This window comes from Parasteatoda tepidariorum, chromosome 3 (genome assembly GCF_982258835.1).
Source record: "Parasteatoda tepidariorum strain Cologne lab strain chromosome 3, Ptep-v5.0, whole genome shotgun sequence".
NCBI classification, from domain to species: Eukaryota; Metazoa; Arthropoda; class Arachnida; order Araneae; family Theridiidae; genus Parasteatoda; species Parasteatoda tepidariorum.
The window spans coordinates 42,785,502-42,799,942 of record NC_141757.1 but is presented as its reverse complement, the minus strand read 5'-3'; positions in this window follow the sequence as shown (position 1 = coordinate 42,799,942).

Below are 14,441 nucleotides of genomic sequence, written 5' to 3'. Positions count from 1 at the left end.
AATCAGTAAACATGAATTCATGATCATCTCTGGACAGCCTCTTAATATTATCGGCTGTAGGTTGTATTTATTTTTGTATAGGGTACAATAGTATCACTAGATTCCTTAAGAACACAGCTTTTATTTTAAAACATATATATACTGACTACAAGCTATTATAGACATATATATTGATTTCAAGTTAAAACTTGAAAAATTACTTGTGAGATACAGAATTTTCATAATTCTGGACAGCAGTTTTATTATTCTGCTTTTAAGTAGAATATCACTGTAAAGAAAAGATTATTACATATGTTTACCTAGTTTAAAAATGTATTGATAAGTGGAAGCATAGATTGTGCACAGCAAATCTTTAGGACTATGGGGTTGAACTGTGTAAAAAATATTCTTTGCATAAAACAATTTAAATGAAAAAATTAACCTAGAAATATTTTCTTAGTTCATATATTAATAATTTATTCAGAAATGTATTAGATAGCTAGATATTTATTTAGCTAATTGAATTAAATAAAAATTAGGTTTGTGGGTTTTAATTACTCCTGTAACTAGGTCAATGACCTCTCGTAAACCTCTATAAACTAAAGGGATGCTGCTGGGTGTATATAAATTGCTGGCCCTCAATTATTGATTCATTGATTACCCTCTACTGGAAAATGTCGGGCAATCACTCACCCAGCGCGTTTTAGACAGTAACTGCTGGGTTAGGTACTACCGGCCATCGATAGGCCGGTATTGTTGGCTCGACAGAAGGCCAGCCATTCACTTTAGTACAGTTGAAAGTGACTTTTGCCGGCACAGACCCGTCGCTTTAGCTGGTGGCAAACAGCAGTTTTGTGGAGCTGGACCTACAGATTTGTTTTTGCTGGGGTATATTAGTAGTATTCATTGTTTTTACATATTTTCGGAAATGAGAGAGATACCTTTGAAAGACGTTTTCAAGAATAAGTAACAAGATTAGACTACACGACTCCTAATGGTGTAGTTTCACTTATTAATTTATATACCTACAAAAGTCTCATATACGTTATTCAATGAGAAAATTGTGAGGGACAGGATTCCAAATTTCCAAATTTCTCATTTCCAAATTTCAAAATGCGAATAAAAATTTGCTAGTTTTAAGTTGAAAAATTTTAACTTTAAAAAAAATTTATTTTGAATAAAATTTGCTTGATATTGTGGTTAAGGATAAATCTGTAAAAAAAAAATCATCTATGTAAGATTAAATACATTAATTTTTTTGGAAATCAATTCTGATTGTGTTCTATGACATATCCACTACCTTCAGAAATGAACTAAAAATTGTCTTAAAGAAACAGGACCACCTGTTTTCCCCAACAAAAGTTTCCTTGATATTTCAAAGAGGAGAAAAATGGTTCGCACAAAAAATACATAAATAATACTTCTTAAAGACATTTGACTTCTTACCAAACAAATCTAGGAATAAAATACAATGTAATTTATATTCATAAATTGAAATTCGGTTGCAAATTCTTATTGTTAATTAGAAATGAAATAATAACTATTTTTTAAAAGTTATCCAGTATATCTAGTATGCTTTTAAGTTAAAACAAATACAGTCGATGAATTTATAATGATTCCTTCTGTTGACAAAACAAAACAAAACTGAGCCTTATAACTTAAAGTCATTACATAATTAAGGTAAAAAAATAACATAAATAAAGAATTAAACTCAAAATTAAAAAAAAGAAAAATGGTTTATTTACTTTCTGTAATATTTCTATTATAATCGGGAGGATAGAATAAGATTAATAACAGAATAGAAATAAGAATAGAACGGATTCAAACTGAACTCAAACAGTTTCATATTTAATGTGCAATACAATCAAAGAAAATACCAATTTAGAAAATTTATCTGAAATTTTTTCACAGCAATGTTACTAATTTGTTAAATTGGAATATTTTATTTCAAAGCGAAAAAAAAAAGTTGATTATTATTTTCGGACGGATTTTCCTTTCATAAGAATTAAACAAAAATGTAAACTTAATATTGATTGCTATATTTGAATAAGATGCTTGGTTTAGACGTTCTAATAAGTACTAAAATAATATCACATTTATATGATAGAAAACGGAGCTTGTATACTGATCGTTATAATGGAAATTTCATTGTATTTGGAGTTTGTTCTTAACACTGTAGACTGTATTTAAAAAAATAGTGGTTTTAAATAAAAAGATATAATATTAAATTCTTATTTACTTTAAAAGACTAAGGGAAACTTAAGATTTATCTATAGGATTAACAAAATGAATTATGAGTTTTTGCTTACCATTATAAACATCTATAAGAATGCATTTCATTTTAATAAATTAATTGCACAAAACATTTTCATAACAAACTAAAAGTAATTAAAAGTAAAAGGTAAACCCTATGTAAAAACTTTGTTTTTTTATTTCTTCTTTTCAGTCGTCAAAATTGAATAAATAGTACGTATATTAAGCAAGTTTTAATAAAGAAAAGAAAAAGAGGAAAACTAACGTTTACCGAATATATATATATATATATATATATATATATATATATATATATATATATATATATATATATATATATATATATATATATATATATATACACACATATATATATATATATATATATATATATATATATATACATATATATATATATATATATATATATATATATATATATATATATATATATATATATATATATATATATATACACACACATATATATATATATATATATATATATATATATATATATATACATATATATATATATATATATATATATATATATATATATATATATATATATATATATATATATATATACACACATATATATATATATATATATATATATATATATATATATATATATACATATATATATATATATATATATATATATATATATATATATATATATATATATATATATATATATACATATATATATAGTGTGTGTGTGTGTGTGTAAGAAACTTAGAATTTCGAATACAAAATGTAGTTTAAAGTTAAATACTATACAGATGAAAAAATTAACAGAACCATTTTATATTTTTTTGAAGTTGGAACCAAATATAAATTACATTTATTGAATGTAAATTTACAAAGGAAATATTGAACTCGTTACTTTAATTACTTTTGTGGAATTTTACAGGAAACTTTATGTAAAGACTTTTTGTTGTATTAATATATTCTTATATTAATATTTAAAAATATATTGTTTCAAATTGTAAATAAATTATCACGATAATAAATTTGCTGAAAAAATATTTAATCTTTAAAATCATTATTATCTATTTTTGATTTGGATGCATTCATTTTAAAATACTTATATATTCTTCGTGTTTTTCCTTATCGTAATGTTTAATTAAATATCTGATCAAAAATACTTAAAGTTATTATAATTTTTACAGAATTTTCCGTTTTTCATGTTTTTATTTTGTATGTATGATTAAACTTAGTAAAAGCAAAGATATTTTCCTTTCACAGATTTTGCAATCAGAAGTATCTATTTTTTTCCTATTTATAATTAAAAATTAAAAGCATCTATACATATATGCACACAATAAATTAGTGAGTTACAAAGAAGTCAATTAAATAATTGTATTATCCGGAAAACTAGTAAAGATTTTCTGAAGCTAAACGTTTGAAAAAGACAATATTACACACTTTGACGCACTGTCAAAAAAGAAATATTTAACGAAATATTCATTACCTTCAAGGAATTCTGCAAAGTACAAATATCGCAGCATAAGAAAAATAATTAGTAGCAAAATATTATTATTATTATTCATAGCTATATTTTAAAATGAAGTAAAAGACGCAAGATAGAGTTCTAAATTTCGAAAATACTAATAAAAAGAAGAGTATGTGTCTATGCCTCCCCCTCATGACTCCAGAATCTTCTGCCCTGACATTCAGACAGTGAGTGCAAGAGGCGATTTTATCCCCTATCTATAAAATCATTTAAAATATTCACTAATAATAAATCATAACAGACTAATTAAATAATAACTGATTTTAAAAAAACCTATATATACAAGTTTAAACAGCTTATACTCATTTTGGACAAACTGCATAGTCTCAAAGGTGACGTTCAGACAGTCATGTTGTTTGGTTGCCTGCAGGATTTCAACCAAAGAATTCCGGGTTTGTAGTACAATGCTTTGACCATTATAGCTGTATATTTCTGTCTTGGGAAACTTAAGAAGCTTTATATAGTGACCACAGCAATGACTCATCATGATACTATAATTTCCGATTTGAATGATACAAAGGTTTGCAATTTAGGAAATATGGCCCCAAAGCTTTTATCAGAAGAACAGTAATTTCAATTTTACTTTTACTTTAGTTCGCTAATGCGTAAATATTTTTGAACGAATGGAATGTATGTTCGTATTAGTTTTATTAATTTTTTTTTAGATTTATTTTACTTCATTTTAGAAATCGTTTCAGTTTTATAAATTTATATTAAACGTCTTTTAAGTTTGCGAATAATTTAATAGTGTTGATCAATACAAGTTGATCAGTACCCGTTCTAAGTACGAGGTGAAATAAAGTAAATACTCAATAATCAGTACTGTAAAATACTACAGTAATGTTAATTTTAGCAAAAATTTTATTTTTTGTGCAGGGTTCAACTAAATGAATTTAGTTTTCCTGTACATAGTTTTTCTGTTTTGTTCAGTTATATTTGATTTTAAACCATTTTGTTATTTCGAAACATGCTTTATTTCATAACTATACAAAAAAACAAACATCTGGTTTCAAATAGTTTCAAAAATTCTACTTTGGTCAGGCAGTTTGCCAATGTTACCGCATAAGTGTTGATCATTTTATTTTAAACCGTTGTTGAGCCGACACAATGTTTTTGGTTTGCGTCTACTAATGTTCAACTCCGTAGCCTTGTAATTTCGAACCCAATTCAGAAGACAAGGGAAAACTTGTATGAATTATTAGGAGAAATTTACAATCGCGATCATCCTAACCCACATTTGGGCTATTTTGAGAGGAAAACCATGAAAACCTTCTAAGGTTAGCCTGGTGGCAAGGGGACTTTAACCCATGATGCGTCTATCAGTGTGGATATTTTACGTCAGCGCTGTGGTCGGTGCAAGCCGGATCGTACCAACGAGCCATCGTTGGGATTCGAACCCAATTCACGTCATTGGAAGGCGAACGCTCTATCCCCTCATCCTTTACGACTCTAATGTTGATCATTGAGTTTATTTAACGTAATCTTTAAGAAATAATTAAACATTAAAGGAAGATCAATAAATTCGTTTTTTATTAGCGAAATCTATATACTAGCAAACATCACTGATATATTATTTGAAGTATTTGATAACGCAGAATAACGTATATTAAAATTAAAAAAAGAACGAAAATTCTATTTTTCGAACATCGCTCTCAACCGATGTAATTGAAATTTGTAACTAATAGTTTGGTTAGGGTGCTAAAATTGCGTGGTTAAGCGCAGAAAGCAGGTGATCACCTTGTTTCACTCTGCATTTTTTATATAACCCTCTCCGTAACTTTAAATATAAATAAAAAATTAAAATTTCTTTTTAACAAAAGCAATGTAAAAAGCATGTTTCAAATTAGTTTAAACATTACGAAATGAAAATTTTAAATTTGTTGTGCATTGATAGAATGTGAATTACTTAGTTTTTGGAAAACAACAACGCCAACCTGAAAATTTTTTATATCAAAATGAAACTCAGAAAAGTTTTTTTATAGGTCTTATGTACCTTACCTTCAATCAGACCAACTGCTAAAATATTATATTATCATATTATTTTTAGAATGAAAATTGATTCGAAAATTAATATTATCAAATTAATTTTCAATTCTTAAACTACATAATTATATAAATGAGCACTCCCTTGGAAAGGCATGTTTCGAAGATAAAACCTTTCATGTAATTGGTTGCCTCTTATTTTGAAAGAAAGAAATTTAATAAAAATATAAAAAAGTATCAAAAACTTATCAATTAACAATTATACGTATGTATAACTCTATCTGGATGACACACAAAATTGTTGAAAATAGATATTATATTCTTTAATAATAAGAGTTATTTATGTTTAAGGACATTGATAACTATCTCGGTATAAATTAAATAATTCAATATGCCATCTGACTAAAACACCTGGTACATTTCTTTGAAAATTATTTAATAATTAATTAATCTCATCATTATCATTTATATTCTTAACACAATATTGCGCATAATGCATGTTATTATAAAATAAAAATTTTTAGAAAGTGTTTTCTTTTTTAAATAATTTTTTTTTATAGTTACAAATTATCGCTCACACAAATTTTAAGCATCCATACTGTTTTAATTTACCTGTAGTTGTTGTCATTGCTGAAATGTGAACAAAATATTTAAATATTATGATCGCTGTAATGCAAATTATATAATCTGAAATTATCAAAAAATTATCTATAAAGCTTCATTTTATTTTAAATATGATTTTACGTACCTGCTGTTTTACCTTTAAAAAATATATATGATTAAAATTACAGAATTGTATCACATAATCAAAATGATTCTTCGTCTTACGTAGAAACTGCCCGAAATGTCACTCAAAATTCAAGGTGAGTTTTTAGAAATAATTTTTTTTTAGATTGAGAAATTATAAATATTATTAATTTTGTCAATTTTGTAAATGAATTTACAAGTTATAAATTATGGGAAGATTTAATAATTGCCAGAACAAACAATCAAGTTTTGTTTTATCTGAAAAATCGAGAATTGTATTAGTTTAGATAATGTTTAAATTTAAGATTTTTCACCTTAATTAAAAAAGTTCTTAGTTAAAAAAGCGCTTAACTTGATTTAAAAACTTGATTAAAATTTAAAAAAAAAGATTAATTGTGATAAGTGGAATAAAATAATTACGTTCTGTCCAGATAATTATGACAACTCGTACATAGCCCTGCATTTTGTAAGTATCATTAAAATTGAAAAAAAGCAAGTAACTGACTAAAACAGCAACAAGATCTTGATTGAAATTTGTATTTGAGATTGCATTTTTGTACTGCGCTTTTAAATTGCGCTATTGTTGCTTGCACTTTTAAGTATCGTAAAAAGGATTTTCATCCAGTTGCAGTTAGTTATCACTCATTTGGTGATATTTTTCTGTACTTCTCATTTGTTATTCAAATTTATTCAAATAGTTTTTTCAGTTGTAGTTGTATTTCTTTTTTTATTTCATGATTCCTTCTTAATTTCATGTTTTTATGATATTTTAAATCGAAATTTATGTAGGGACACATTACCCATGAACCAAATTTTGATGATACATGTCCTTAATAGAGAGATTAGGCGAATACTTTAGAGAGACAGTACCAAAAAAAAAAAAAAAAAAAAAGGAATTTTTGAGAGAACTGTGGGTGTCCTTAAATCTCTTGCGTTTTATATAAAAAATAAGCCTCAGTATGTTATTTAATGAGAAGGTTTTTTTATTCAGCTTAGGGAAAAATCTATAAAAACATAATTAAAAGATGAAATGCAATGTTTACCAGTCACTTATTTCTTTGTAAATTAAAACTGATTATGATCATATAGCAATTCCACAACATTTAACAATGAAATAACTATAAATTTCATTAAAATATTTTGAGAATTATATAAACCAACAAAAATATCTGAGATAATATTAAGAAAAGATAAATGATCAACACAAAATTAGTGTTTACAACTAACCCAAAAGTTTGCTTACTTACCGTATAAATCTAACAAAATATTATATTTCAAAAATTTACATTTTAGGAATTGTAAATCAATTGAAAATTAGTAATAATCAGTTATATTGAAAAATCTAAGATAAAATTCTAATTTGCTTAAACAAATCTAACAAAACGTGGTGTAATTTTATTCTTACCATTATAAATATCTGTAAGAAACAATTTTATTCAATTAAACATTGTATCAAAGATATAACTAATACTAAACTAATAAAAACCAAACCTAATTACACCATATTCACTCATTTTGATTTTAGTCATCAAAAGCTGAGTAAATAGTATTCTTATCAGGCCACGTTTAAGGGCGAAATAAAAAACGAAAATAAGTATATAAAGCATACTTTTAAAAAACAAAATTACAAAAAATATATAATTCATTAATTATAGAAATTTACAATTATAAGACGTATTTTAAGCTTTTATGGTTTTATTCAGGTTTTTTTTTTTAACTAAACAACAACTGTCTAATTCCGTAATTGTCAATTTAATTTTCATAAATGGATAATCTTCTTACCATATAAAAAACTGAAACTCTTTCTGTTTTTAAAAGTTAAAGATTTTTTATAAAGCAATTATTTCTAAAATGAATGCCTGTAAATCTGTTTATGCATTTATTTCTAATAAGATAATTTTTATAACTAGTTAGGAATTAAATATGTTTATATCAATCTTCGAATATCCAATAAGTTTTTGCGTGTTGTAATATTATAAGAACAATTTTAAAATTAGGCTATAATGATTTTAAAAAAAAGGTAACTAACCCTACATTTAGACATAATTGTACGATGCACTGTGTAACAAAAAGTATTTTCTTTTTGAATAATTATTCAATAAATTGCACGAATAAATTATAATTTGAAATCAAATCTTATATGTTGTCACATGAAGCAAAAATAGCAAATCCAATCCATATTATTAGTTTATGAAACACGACTACGTTACACTTATTCATACAACGAAAGATTAATAACACTTGAACTGATAAATTACAAATAAGTTACTTATCAAAAGAGAAAAAAAGTGTGTTTTGTTCTTACTATCACCAAGATCTGCAGAAAGAGTTATTTATAAAATTATTAAACTATAGATATGTATAAATAGCGATTCTACTAAGCTCTTAACATAAACTATGGTTGTGTGAATTTACTTACAGTTTTATGTGGAGACATTTTATTGAAAAAAAAATATTTGTAAATTGAAAAACTAAATATAATAAGATAATGAACTTAATGAATAAGATAATTAAGGTAATGCTACCTTTCTTCGTTCTATATTTACAAAACTTTTTTATAATTCTTTCTCCTTCAGATTTCTGATAGGACATTTTATAAAATCTAATTTAGGTTAATAATTTTGCAGATTTGTTTTATCTCTATCATCTTGATATGAATAAAACTGGAGCGTGGTATAAATAAAGATATTTTTCCTCTTAATCTTTTGATTTTTGAAGTAAGTATCGCTCCCATATTTTTTACGTTTGTACAATACATGTATCTAATCATATGTGAGCAAAGTAAATTATCAAAAACGTTATCTTAACACTTCAAGACTCATCACTTTTTTGGACAAAAAACAAAAATAGAAACTTGACACTACGCACAGTCGAAAAATAATTCAACAAAATATTTATTACCTTCCAAAAATTCTGAAATTAGAAGTATTTCTACATAAGAAAAATGTAATTATCTTTCTTTTAAATTATAAAAGGCATGGAATTATTCTAAAGTTTAAACATATGATACAAGTAAAAGGAGATGATTACATGTCTCTGTGTCTTTCTTATAACTCCAATATCCTTTAAGCTTACGTTCTGAAATTTACGTAGCATGGGGAAATCTTAAATTTTAAAAAATTCTTCAAGAAATTCACATTGTCTTTTCAAAGAATTTTTCTCTCTGATATAGCATTAGCCATTGCTAAATTAAATTGTAGATGATTCTGCTTCTTGTTCCTAAGATTTGAGTGACAATATCAGCATTGTTTAAAAGTTCACAGGCTCATTTAAACAAATTGGAACTTACGCCATGTTCTTGAATATTTAATTATTTTTTATTCATTGGTATTATCTATTGACATATACTGATACTGGATATATGTTGTAACATATATTGATTCCTGAAATTGCCTGGTATAGGCATTTTCAATAAACAATATACTCGTAGATTGCATGTGATAGCCATTCAGTCAAAATATTATTTCTACAGTTACCTGAAAGTATACATTTATTTTTACTGTTGTCTCAATTTTAAATTGCATTTCTATTTAGCTAAATCTAAAATCTGAGGAAATTGAAATGAAGAAAATATCATCCACAAAAAGCGAAAATAATGGTGAAAAAGTCATACTATTTGTGACGATTTTAATGTTTAACTAATTTATGACAGGTGTCATGTTAATTGGTGCTGATTTAGCTGGTTTTGGAAATAGGTTTTTTACGGCCACCTGAAATGGATAAGTAACGGAAAAAATTTGCTTGATTGTGGAAAATTATGATTATCATAAGCTGATCTTAAGCAACAGCATCATAACAAAAGTTATCAAATAAACTTAATTTTTATTTTGATAGGATGAGCTTCTAAAAATTTTGATAGCATTTTTTTTATTCCAATAAGTGAAAGCAACTGGAAAGAGCAACAAATAATAAAAAATAAACAAAAAATTAGACTTATATCAAATTTTTTAATTCCTTAATGTTTCTTTCAGTTTTGTGAATGATTTTGTAATGTTGATAAATGCTAGTTTAATGATTATTTACTTTTAGAGTTCTACTTACTTATTAGAACATGTATTCATCTAGTTTCATTATGTATTTAAATAATCTTTGTGTAGATATAATATATCTACTTTTAATATATATTTAAAGAGGACTTGCAAGTTGATTGTTTATATAGTAGTGGATTTTCAATTATAAAATATTAATTAATAATTTATTTCTGAATGAAATAAAAAATACAGCAATTAATCAAAAAATTACGAATACAGCAAAATCATTCATTTTTCATATTGTAAAGTATTAATCTTTCATTTTATGGAAGAAAAAAGTACCTCAAATTTTACAGTTTTGTAAGAAAATTAAACAAAGACGGAATTTAATAAACTTTATATATCTTACCTCCAATCTTGCCAACTGCAAAAATTATTTTGTAATAAATTAAATAACTTTGGAAAGTAATTTTTCTTCGGTTTCTTGCAAGATCACAAAAAACTTATTTCAAACAAGATAACAGCTTTTAATATACGGGCGTCATATATTAAATTAAAATTATTTTGAGAAAGGAAGAAATTGTACAGTTGCAATTTAATTTTAAGTTTATAAATTATTAATTACCTTAAAAATTACTTAAGTAAATGGAATTATCCAATTTACATAAATATTCTTAGAGTAAAATATATGTATATGTTACAGTTAAAGCATATAATGCAGTTATTTCATAGAATACCTAGTTATTCTGTGAAATAACTGATCGTGTTTGTTAAAGTGCGTAATATGTTATTAATTTGACACTTTAACTAGTTATTCTATGAAATAACTAGGTATTCTATAAATTAACTAATGAGAGACAGTTAAAGTGTAAAATAAACAATTTATCTAAAATGAAATAACTAGGTATTCTATAAATAAACTAATGATAGACAATTAAAATGAAAAAGAAGCAATTTATCTAATTTATGCAGCGTTTAAATGGTATTTATGGAAACGTACCATAAAATCATTTGTTACAACAAGGATTGCTAAAATGACACTTGGAATTAAAAAGAACATTATTTCTAAAACAAAAACATTTTTTGTTGACACACTGGGTTTTACACGAAAATTTTTTAAATCCCTGACTAGTACCTAAACTTTGAGATGTAGCATATAGATTATTTTATACTTTAACGGGCTGCAGATCGTTATTCTAAGAAATAACGGTAACATATGTTTATATGTTTAAAAATATTTATATATATATATATATATATATATATATATATATATATATATATATATATATATATATATATATATATATATATATATATATATATATATATATATATATATATATATATATATATATATATATATATATATATAGGGGAAAGTTGGACAAAACGGGATACCATTATTGTTTTTACTTACTACGGAAAATCTGTTAAAGAGAACCACTCATTATTTTACTTATACTTACATCACTTATTGAAGCACCAAAAAAACATATTTTAAACTAATTTTAATGACTGTGAAATAGAAAGAAAAAATTATTTTCCAAACTCTTACGTATCCCGTTTTAGCATACCTGGGTCGGACAAAATGAGATAGGGTTTACAATGCTTAATTTTTCGTATAAAATTAACTAAAAAGCATAATTAACTGACAGAAAACTGCTAAAAATGCTGCTAGAATTTCTAAAAATTGTATTAAGGGGATTTTATTGCATCTAACATTTTTATATTGACTGTTGTTTTATAAATCCATTCCTTCAGTCCCTGACATCCAGGGGCTGAAGGCGATGAGTTGTATGTGAGGAGAAGGTTAGGATCGTTACATTATTTTCTCTTGCCAAATGTACAAGTTCCAAACTTTTAATGTGACAGTTGTGTCCATCAGGCTTCTTATGCCTAGGGTTGGAAAATTCTACGAATAACCCAGCTGCACTGATGCATGTTTCAATAGTAACCAAAACTCCTCAGTCGGTTGAAGACAAACTACCCACTTCCTGTCTGCCTCACTGACTCACCAATTTTGTAGGCTTGTTTGGCACAGTCAGAATTCCTGTTTCATCATCATTATAAATATCATTTGGAGAAATCTTATGTCTACTTAATAGAGAATTCAAAAGTTAAAAAAACTGCTTAACTCAGTGCGATTAAACCCTTTTGCTCGGGCCATACTCGTGATTCAGGATTTCGGAGGCTAAGTTCTTCATGTTTGGGAGAAATGATTGCAACCAACACTTTCCAGCCATTTTTTTCCTGTGTTAAAATTATGCTTAATATTTTCTCTCTCAGTTAATTCAAATGCTTGCATTCATATGTCCGTTAGAGTTATACTAAATAATCTCTCTTCTAGAGCTATTACATGTCCATGCATTTTTTCTTGTTCAGCATTGAGTACTGTCTCATATCTGTCCAACTTTTTCACTGCTGCCAATAAAGGGGTCCATGTACTTGTACGAGACTTTTTTACCATTCTTTCAATAAAGTAATAATAATACAGTAGAAGTTATAGGTCAACAAATAAATAGATGTATAAAACGGGACATAAAAAACTCTATACCGTTTTATCCAACTCATAAGTGTCCCGTTTTGTCAAACTCAGACACATGCCTGAACATGAAAGAAAAATTAGATTGACTATACATGAGAATACTCGTTAATACTCGCTTCATTAGATGCTCGCAGAATACTCGCTTCATTAAATGCAATACTTACCGGAATTGTAATCCCATATATATAGGCAGTACAATGTGAAAAGCAACGCAATTAAATGTAGAAAAAGGCAAAGAAAATGGAGTAAAAAAGTTCTGAGACCTACAACTTTCTATCAACTAGTGATCTCGAGATGGGACGCACTGAAAATGATATAATCACAGTCAAATAACAGGTTTCTGTCATCGTCCGCTGGATAGCTGCATTAGTCTGGCCCCTAGGCGACGTATCCGGTTTTGTCGGACTATCCCGTTTTATCTAACTCTCCCCTATATATATATATATATATATATATATATATATATATATATATATATATATATATATATATATATATATATATATATATATATATATATATATATATATATATATATATATATATATATTAAGATATAAAAATATTTTCAGGATTGAAACCTAAAGAATGTTTGCATATGTGTCACAATAAAAAAGTAATTTCACTTCAGTTTTAATAAAAAAATGAATAAAATAAACTTTGTTCGGAATCATAACAAATATCAGTAAGTAAGTTCTCACGAGTCATTCAGTCTTTTTAAATAGTTGTGCAACTGTTTTTTTTATAGAAAATAACCAAATTTGCAATGATACTTACTCACGGTTTTAGATTCTGCAAAAACAATAGTAATAAATGAGTCGTAATAAATAATAACATTACTTTTCTTATATTACTTCTCAGATTCGTATATAAAGACAATATTGCTTTATAACACAGTTTCTTGGTAATATATGAACTATAAACATATCATTTATTGTTTTTTTAGTCTTTGTGTTCGAAGTAGAATATAATCATTTTAAATTACATTTAAAACATATAAAACAACACTGAATTTTGCAATAAGTAATAAAAAATATTCTTCATGGTTAACTATTGTTTTAGATAAATGTCTTAACTATCTATTTTTTGTCCAATGTTTGATCTCATTCAGAAAAAAAATCGAGAGTATATTTTTTCTATAACTTTACTTTTGAAAAAGAGAGCCATAAATTACCAAATGCTGAAGAAAAATATATTTTCCGAGAATCGAGGCAGTAGTTTTCTGGGAACTGGTTATTACATCTTAGAATGATAATGATCTTAACCGAATAATATTGTCTTGTAGAACTACGAGTATATCACCAAACAATAAATTACAAATGCCTCTAATATCGACAAGTTATTTTATATTTGAAATATGTTTATTTTATTCAAACAATCTTGGAATATTTTACATGGAAGACATATAAACTTTATGCAAACAAAATTAGCATTA